General features: G+C 40.7%; 1 protein-coding gene across 3 annotated transcripts in view; it reads left to right on the top strand.

Moving 5' to 3' along the window:
* The first annotated feature begins 7,961 nt into the window (after window positions 1–7,961).
* FAM222B (family with sequence similarity 222 member B) overlaps window positions 7,962–9,168 on the top strand; it is a 121,481-nt gene continuing 120,274 nt past the window's right edge. For 2 of the 3 annotated variants that reach the window (XM_075854289.1, XM_075854287.1), the window contains exon 1: window positions 7,962–8,093. The gene's annotated coding sequence lies outside the window, so the exon portion shown is untranslated. Of the gene's footprint in view, window positions 8,094–8,190; window positions 8,274–9,168 lie in introns of those variants that run through there. The other variant, XM_075854288.1, reaches the window with a different exon arrangement.

The following is a 9,168-nucleotide window of genomic DNA, read 5'->3' as shown; positions in this document are numbered from 1 at the left end:
GCCATTTTTCAGATTTTCACTTTTGTTTTTTCCTCCCTACCTTCCAAAAGACATAACTCTTTTATTTTTCCCTCAATATTGGCGTATGAGGGCTTGTTTTTTGCGGGACGAGTTTTAGATTTTCACAGCACCATTTTTTGTACCATATAATGTAGTGGGGAATGAGAAAAAAAATATATGTGGGGTGGAATAGGAAAAAAACAGCGATTCCTCAACCTTTTGGGTGGTTTTGTTTTTACGGCGTTCACCGTACGGTAAAAACGGCATCTTAACATTATTCTGCGTGTCAATACGATTACAGTGTGTTATGGCAGGAAGGAGGTGAAGGGAACAAGTGAGCCCTAATCTACCCACCGCCCTGTCCCTGCCTACTTGCAACAACCCGTCCTAGGCGACGGGGTACAACTTGGCGGCGGTCCCTACGCTGACTAAGTGCAAGGGGATACAAACAGGGAACAAGCAAGGGAAGGGGCAGTAGCCCCCGGAACACCGTGAGGAAACGGAGTGGTGAACGAGCCAGTCAGGATCAGGATGTAGTGGAGTATACAAACGCAGAGCACGGAGCAGGCCGGCCCTTCTGGGCTGACGTTTCATCCCATCTGACCGCTGAAGCCAATCACAGTGAAACGTCAACCCCAGGAGGCAGGCTGGCTAAGTGCTGCAGTTTTCCGCAGTGAACATTCCGGGCAAACAATTGCTCCACAGTTTTCGGCCGGAATTCCCTGCGGCGCACAGGGCGGATGTACTTTTCTGCGTATCTCCGCCCTGAAAATCAGCCTCAGACCATTATACTTCCTTTGCCAAATTTTACATTAGGCACTTTGTATTCCTATAGGTAGCATTTTCCTGTCATCCACCAATCCCATATTCATTCATCAGGATATCAAATAGTGAAAGGTGAAATATCCCTCCAGAGAACAGGTTTCCGCTGCTCCAAAGTTCAGTGGCAATGTGCTTTACACCACTCCAGCCGACACCTGGCATTGAGCATAATGATCTCAGGCTTGTTTGCATCTATCATGGAAACCCATTTCACAAAGTGTTTGTTCTGATGTCACTTCTAGCGGCACTCTGGAGCACTGTAGTGAATGATGCAAGAGAAGATAGGTGATATTTACGCATCAAGTGCTTCAGCACTTGACAGCTCCACTCTGAGTTTGCGTTCCAAGTTTCTACATTCCTATGAAGGTTGTTTCTATCCAAAGGCATAGCTTATGAACATATGTTTCCTAGAACAGAATTAAAACATTGGCTATGTGTTTCCAAAATATGGCAATACACCTCCAATATCAGTATTTGTAAGTAAATAGACACTGCAAAAGACTATGTATATATAAACAGGAGGACAAGGAGTCAAGCTCTATTAAATGTAGAAAATCTCAACTTTATTAGTAGCAAAAAACTAAAAACTCTAAAATATACTGGAGATCCGAACACAAATAACTGTATATAGGCTACACAGAAAATAATATTTAAAACAACACCACTTGATGTAAACATAGATATGCAATCATGTGTGATATCAGTACAATGGGTAGATATTGGTAACATGGATACACAGGATTCGAACAAAACCAGTGAATTAGCCAAGAAGTAATCGTGAGGATGCAATATAGTAAGTGGATTCAAAAAGGATAGAGGTATATCCAAAGGGGAAAGAGGTATAAGGTGAATACACCTGTGAATGTAACAATGCATAAAGAGCAGAAAATGCTCCAAATGTACAAGAGTGGATCTAAGAATAGAAACATTCAATCATTATCTTACCCATTGGTGGTGGTGGTGGTGGTGTGCCTAGAAAGCGACCTGACATTTTGCCTTAGTAGCTTTATCAAGGGGTACAGAAGAAGTATTCGTGTCAGGTTTAAATGCCAAATGTGCGGTGTCAGGTGGTAGTTTCCGGACCAGTGAGAAACCCAGTCTACGGCGCATGCGCGTGACCCGCAATCACGCGAGATCGACATCCAGGCCGTCAAGCACCATCGCGCATGCGCAGCCTTCAGACATGATCAGATCTGGGCGCTGCGCATTGCTTTTAAAGTCACCAGCATTATTAAAATATAACAGGTTGTTTTCCTTTAGTATCATTTTGTACATGCCTTTTTTTTTTCTTGCTGTTTTTGGAGTTTCTATGAAAAAATGCCACAACCAGAACATGCTGTGCTGGGGAAAAATACCCCGCTAATTACAAAATTGCCACAGACAAAAATTCAGTGTATGTGGTGCTTTTTATATTTTATTATAGACTTTGATGTAATGTCTTGCTGCACAAAAAAACACCATGAAAATGTAGCAAAACGCTGTGTGTGAAACCAGTCTTAAAGGCAACTGGTTACATTGTAAATGCAGTCCGACCTGTAGGCAGCATGTTATAAAGCAGAAGCTGAGTAGATTGATATATATTTTTGTGGGAATAGATTCAGTAGAACTTTTCACTTATTGATCTAAGGCTCTGTTTATTCTAGGGGTTAGGAGTCCAGTGGGCGGTCCTTATCTCTGTATTCACACTCATATAGGAAAGGCTGTAAATCGTGGAGTAGGACCGCCCACTGGACTCCTAATCGCAGAGTGAGCAGAGCTTTAGATCAATAAATGACAAGTTCTACTGAATCTTTTCCCACAAAACTATATATCAATCTGCTCAGCACCTCCTTCTCTTTAACAAGATTATACTGCATGTTCAATGTGACCGGTTCACTTTAAATGGACAGATTTTGTATAGTATTGAGTAGATAAGTATTTTTCTTTCTCCCATGCTACAACTTTCTTTTCTCCTGATCAGTAAGCTTAGTCATGGTTTTTGCAGCCTGTAAATGTGCAATATGCTAGGAAATTTTCTAAGCCTTTTGTCTAGTTGGGCTATAATTCATTTCTGCATTTGCTTACGTTACCTCGGCAGCACTTCTGTCTCCGGCACTATTTTACTGTCTGCTTAACCTGCATTATTTGCCTTTTTAGCTTACAGTGCTTAGTGACAACAATGCCCCCCCAATCCCCGCTGCTAACATTTTTCTTCCGGAGGTTCTTCTATTGATTCAGTCTGTCATCAGATGCGAAAAGTTATTGAGGCAAATTTGAACAAAGCTTTATGTTCACACCTACACGCTGCCAGCTGAGAGGCCTTGCTCTGGGATGCCCTTGGTTTCTGAGATGGTTGCACCAGGTCTTTGATTCCGACATGGGCTATGAAAACTAGCGCTGATCAACGAGACCGCTTGTTGATCGGCGCTGATTTGCTCCTTTCACAATTCCATCATGTTGGCAGAACATCTCCATGTTTACACAGGACAATGGTCGGGAACTATAATTTGCCAGTGTAAAAGGGCCTTTACATCACAGCTTTATATTGCTTATCTTTTAACCTGCCAGTAAACAATGGTTACTCTTTGTACGATAGTCATTGATTTTGTGCAATGTTACTTAATAAAGTGAATTTCATGAGACAGGACCATATGTACATTAGCCTAACAATTCATAATGACCATGGACACCATTTAGTGCCTATGTATTGTTACAGGCAAATGCAAACAATTATACAAAGAAGAAAACGGAGTATGAAGCCATGTATATAAAAATATAACTAATTTTATTAATCACAAAAATGAGACAAACATTTAAAAGAAGTACAAGATGGATAAGAAGACTCTATAATGTTACAAATTATAACATGAGATCAGACTTTCCATACATTCATGAAAAATACAGTGTATATTATAACCCTTGCAATAGGGATATATGGAATGTGTGGTATGTTACTCAGCAGATAACTAACCCCTTATGTAAAAACCCATAAAGTTATGGACACAATGGTCCTGAAAGGAATACAGTGGAGGTCAAATTACTAGAGGAATCGAAAAACCTTACCCATAGCAAAGATCATGGAAGCCTGGATATCATATATGGATCATGTATGGATGCACAATTGCGGAAGCGCCCATAAACTTCTATGGGCGAGTCCGTGCCGCAATTGCGGACAAGAATAGGACATGTTCTATATTTTGCAAATAATTTCTACAGCCCGGACACACATCCGTAAATATATGGAAAGGTGTCTGTGGCCTATAGAAAATGAATGGGTCCGCAATTTCATCCGTAATTATGTCATTATTTTTATTTCTTTTTTTTGTTCTACTGGCAGCACCACTTTTGTCCATGGACTGTGTCCGGTATTACAGAGCAGCCTCATTCACTTAAATGGGGATAAAATGCAATAACAGACACCATCGGGAAGAGGGTTTTTTTTTTTTTCTAATCCGGAATAACCCTTTTAAGCTCTGATGAGAGCGGATTATTTTTCACTTTAAATTATAATATTATGTATCAAATATCCTAATGGCCGGCTTGTTGATGCTATTGAACCCACTGAGCAGCCCCCGATGAGAGTGCATGCTAAATTAGAACAATCCAACCCTCTCGGCTGATTAGCTGAAAGGGATTGTGGTGGGATACACTTCTTGTTATAAGTGGGTGTTTTGGTGGGTGCGTCAGCACAAACTGGTTTAGGCCCTGTTCACATCTGCGCTGGAGGCTCCATTCGGGGCCTCGTAGCTGATTCCATCCGCTGTGTTATTTTGTCGGCAGAATGATGGACACCATGACAGAAACCCAACGGAACCCCTTAAAGTCAAAGCGCTCCATCGGGCGCTCATAGTTTCATCATGTGACACATCCAGCGGCTCCAGTTTTTCCTTGTTTTACAATAACAGAGCAGTACGACGGAAAACCCTAATGCAGATGTGAACAAAGCCTTACTGTTATTAGTACATGCAATAATGGTAAACTCCCGGCTATGTCATATCACAGGACAACAAACTTCCATATACGGGGCAGTTCCGCAGTGTTCGATACTATTTATGTGATCTATTCTCTTTGCTTTGTATACAAGGTACCTTTCTCAGGAGAGTGTAATATGTGTTGCTTTCTCATGGGCAAGCAGCCGCTTTCATTGGGAATTGGGCGCTTCCTGTCAGGGAGTAAGCCGCATACTCAAAGCGTACTAATCTCTGCCGAGAAGGGTGCCCTCAAGGTAAAAAACCGCAATAGATTGACAAGTCTCACTTAATATCCGAGACATTCTGCACTTTCCATGATGACCCAGTCACTGGGGTAATATATTTTGGTGAAAAGAGTAATTTATTCTCATTTTAATATGTACTCATGAAGGATATATTATTCACTTTGGAAATTTGAAAAGGCAGCTGATTTCAAAGAGAGAAAAGTATTTTCCTTTAATAAGACATTGTCGCCCCTCTTCCTTTGTTGATTCCACAAATCACTTTCTGCTGATATCCCAGTATTTCTATTGTTATGTATACATAACAGGATGTTTTTCTAAGTATAAGGACGTTGATATCTCAATCAGGGTGGTGCCTCGCTGTGAATTTCCTCCAAATATTGACTTTGAAATAATTCTGCCTATTCAAAATACTAGAAAATGAGACGTTCAACGCTGCCGTGTTATTTCACATAATCTTCATAGCTTGTTCTTGTGTTAACAAAACAGGCTGCAATTATATAAACATTTTTATGGAAAGTATCGACTTACCATGACAGTTTATAGCTGAAATCTGAATTGGCATGGAGGACACCAGTTTTGTTTACATACATTTCTATGTATGACGACTAATAACCTTACAGCTACAGTGCCCCCGTAATAATGATGGTTCCAATGCTCCTGTGTCCTCATAACATGAGCAGCCACATTATTTATACTTGGCCCCTTCTCCACACTCTCATGGGACTTTGTCGCTCATTCCCTTCTTTCTTCTTCTATGCCTACTAACATTTCTTACAACTGTTTCTTTACAAATTCCTATGGCAGCAAAAACAAGTGTGCGTTTTTGATGCAACATCAGTGCAGTAAAGAACGCACCATTATTGCTCTGAGATTCTGGCCTTAGAACCACTAAAAGGATATTCCCGGACATTTGTGGTTTCTCATTTTTTAGAATCTGGGGTTCTTCTGCAGATCAACACACACTGGGCTAGTTGTGGACAGGACTAGGTCTGCCCTCCTAGCCCTGCTCCTAGTCAGTGTATTTAATATATTACGATGTTATAATACAGCATTTTTTTTGTACACTGTTCCATTTATACGCCTAGAATTAGAATTTGTGATTTATTGTGTTTATTGACTATAGTGCATTGTGAATTGCTTCAAGCAGTAAAGCAATTCTAGTACAGAGAGTGCAGAACTAAATATCATAAAGCATAGAGTTCTGGGTATTCTGTAAATTGTGTTCTATGTATGAACGTCAGATCTTGTAGAAGTCAGTATTTGTTTCCTCACTGTGATCGGGAAGGAGATTTTCCCACCGGTAGCCTGACCTTTCTGCTGTATGGCTGGGAAATCTAGAGTGTCGTCAACGTAAATATTATATTGCTTTAAAATATTATAGATCGCAAAGACGTCGGTTTGATGTATGGTCTGGATTTAGTGCATGCAGGGAATACAATGTAGCTATATATCGGTCCTTGTACTAGATTACAACCCTAAACCCTGAAATCCATTCTGAGGGTAAAGCTTTGTACATGCAGCCTTTGTGTAGATGCCAATCATGATAAATGCGTTGTCTGTGCCAGCTTACAGTCAACTAAAAAGCAAATTGCATAGAACCGCATGTAAATGTCCCTGTGGTTTATTCTCCAAATATCCAAACATTTTGTAAACGGCTTTCATCCTAATTGAGAAAACTTGTGAAGATCCCGGCATTTTCTGGAAGTGCAGCTCTACTGTGATTCTTATGATGCTTCTGGTCTTCAGCTCTTGCTGGTCTGTATTGGCACAGGGCATAGTGTGGATCAAAATCATGATTCCTCAGTGTCCTCATCTTTAATGGTACCTGTCAGCAGTTTTGACCCCCCCCCCATCCCCTAATCACGACTGTATAGCAGCTAGAGAGATTTTTCTGAACATACCCATGTGTGCCGGCAATAATGAAGCTTTCCTTAGAAAACAAAGCTTTAATAACCCCTGCGTCATGTGCAAATTACTTTTGAAGTGTCCACTAATCTCGACCGCATCCCCTCCCGTATAGACTTGATTGACGTCTCTGACGCCTCATAAATCATCTACTCTGCAAAGACGTCAATCGGGTTTTAGATGTGGGGGTTGCGGCCATGATGGCAGATTTGATTGGTTTTCCTTAATTGATACCATCAGTCACTAGGTTGTGGTAATTTGTGGTTTGTTACTTTGATCCAGATCCCTCTGATAATAATGACCGGAAGCGAATATCTCCGGAAAAGTGGCACTTGGGGCAGTACTTACTTTGAACTACCACAAACTAATGTTCTTATGTCTTTGTTTTGGTTGTGGAGTTGTTTGTAGGATTTGGAGTTTTTCAGTCTTTGGCGCTCTATGGTGTTTTTCATCTTTTGTACATTTAATTTTGTAAGGATGTGTTTGATCTAGTACTAAAGAATGCTGAAGGTTTAAGACAGGAGCAGTGATGACAGTACTGAGGAGCTGTGTTTTCTTGGAGAGAGTTGGAATTATATTTGGTAAGCAATGGTCAGTAGCAGTGGGGCATTACTATTATCCGGGCAATGGAGAAGCGTATAACATTGTAGGGACCCTCTACATCTGGATATAGTGATTGCTATACTAAAAAAGGAGGCATAACTGGACCTCGAAAGAAGGGTCACTCCAAACTGGAATGAGATGTCCAGAAAAGAGATCTGTTACTTTCTAACATTTGACATCACTGTGATAGTGACAGCTGCACTTGAATGTATGTACAATGCTATGGATGCAGTACGCTGCCACATTGTCACTAAAGATGTTACTGTGACATCGAGGAGTTAAGGTGCCCAAAAAACACATTAGGAAAAACTTTTCTTTGAAGGGATTGTAAGGACTTTAAAATATATATCATTCCAATGCTAGTTCGAGGTGCAATGCAGACATGTAATGATCACGAAGCCTATTATAACTCATATTTTTATTATTTTATAGATCATCAATTCCAGATTGGATATTTTTGTGGAGGACATCAAAAGGGACTCCACGATAATGCATCATTAAAGGACTTGACAAGAAGGGTTAAGGATGCATCCCCGTAGCTATTAAAAACCTCTCTGAAAATGAGGCAGTAAGTATAAATCGCATCAATTTTGCATTTTAAATATTTGTGGTTCTGTTTTTTTGTTTTTGTTTTTCTTTTGTTTGTTTCAGAACCTTTGGAAATTGAGTCATTGGCTACTCATCTGAAAAACCTTACATGGCCTGCGGCCTCACCTTCTTTTCTACTGTAGCCATCACACATTGTGAGGTAAACCACAAAATGGCAGTCCAGAAGAGGAAAATATCCCTTTAAATCAATGCTTTTCCTACATTAGTATTTCTCAACTTAAAGGGGTTGTCTACTTTTTACAATTAATTTGTTCTGATCAGCGGATGTCCCTCTGCTGCACCCCCCTAGCAAACGGCCGTAATCTATGGAGGAACCTGGCAGGAAATATTTAATTGATCTGCAGTTCAACTATAGGGTATATAAAGCATTACAAAGTGCCCATTTAAGCCAATAGGCTGTCCTTATAATGTACGGCGGCGTTGGGTCCCCCAATGTGACCGATGCTCTTTGTAGCCTCTCTCTGCTCTGGAGCTGTCTTGCTGATCGGTGCTCATTTTGTTGGCACATATCAGGCCATGTAATAGGACTTTGAGGCCCCATGACCGTAAAATCGCCCAAAATTACGGACTGTAATTACGGACCTATTCATTTCTATGGCCGACCGACACTTTCCCATGTATTTACAGGAAGGTATCCGTGCCATAGAAACTTTCAGAAAAAAATAGGTCTTGTCCTATTTTTTTATTTTACGGACTGTTCTCCCATACTTATATAATGGGAGCAAGGTCCGTAAATGCAGACGGCTGTCCGCAGCCAGCCGTGCCCGTAGTTATGGGTCATAATTACGGCCACGGTCGTGTGCATGGGTCCTAAGACTACAGCACAACTATATTCCTATGTCTTATCACTTAGCTTCAGTGTTTTGTGACTTGAACCTAATTTATTAATCCTTGAGACCACCTCTATAGGATATTGCTCTTGTCTCACAGGACTACTTCTGGCATAACAGGGTTTATGATCATAAAAATAAAGCGATTGTTTAGGTTACCCTACACCTTTGTCTGAAACCAACTTGCAAGAGAAGTACCCCCGT

This window comes from Rhinoderma darwinii, chromosome 2 (assembly GCF_050947455.1).
Source record: "Rhinoderma darwinii isolate aRhiDar2 chromosome 2, aRhiDar2.hap1, whole genome shotgun sequence".
Lineage (NCBI taxonomy): Eukaryota > Metazoa > Chordata > Amphibia > Anura > Rhinodermatidae > Rhinoderma > Rhinoderma darwinii.
This window is presented reverse-complemented; position numbering and strand designations above follow the sequence as displayed.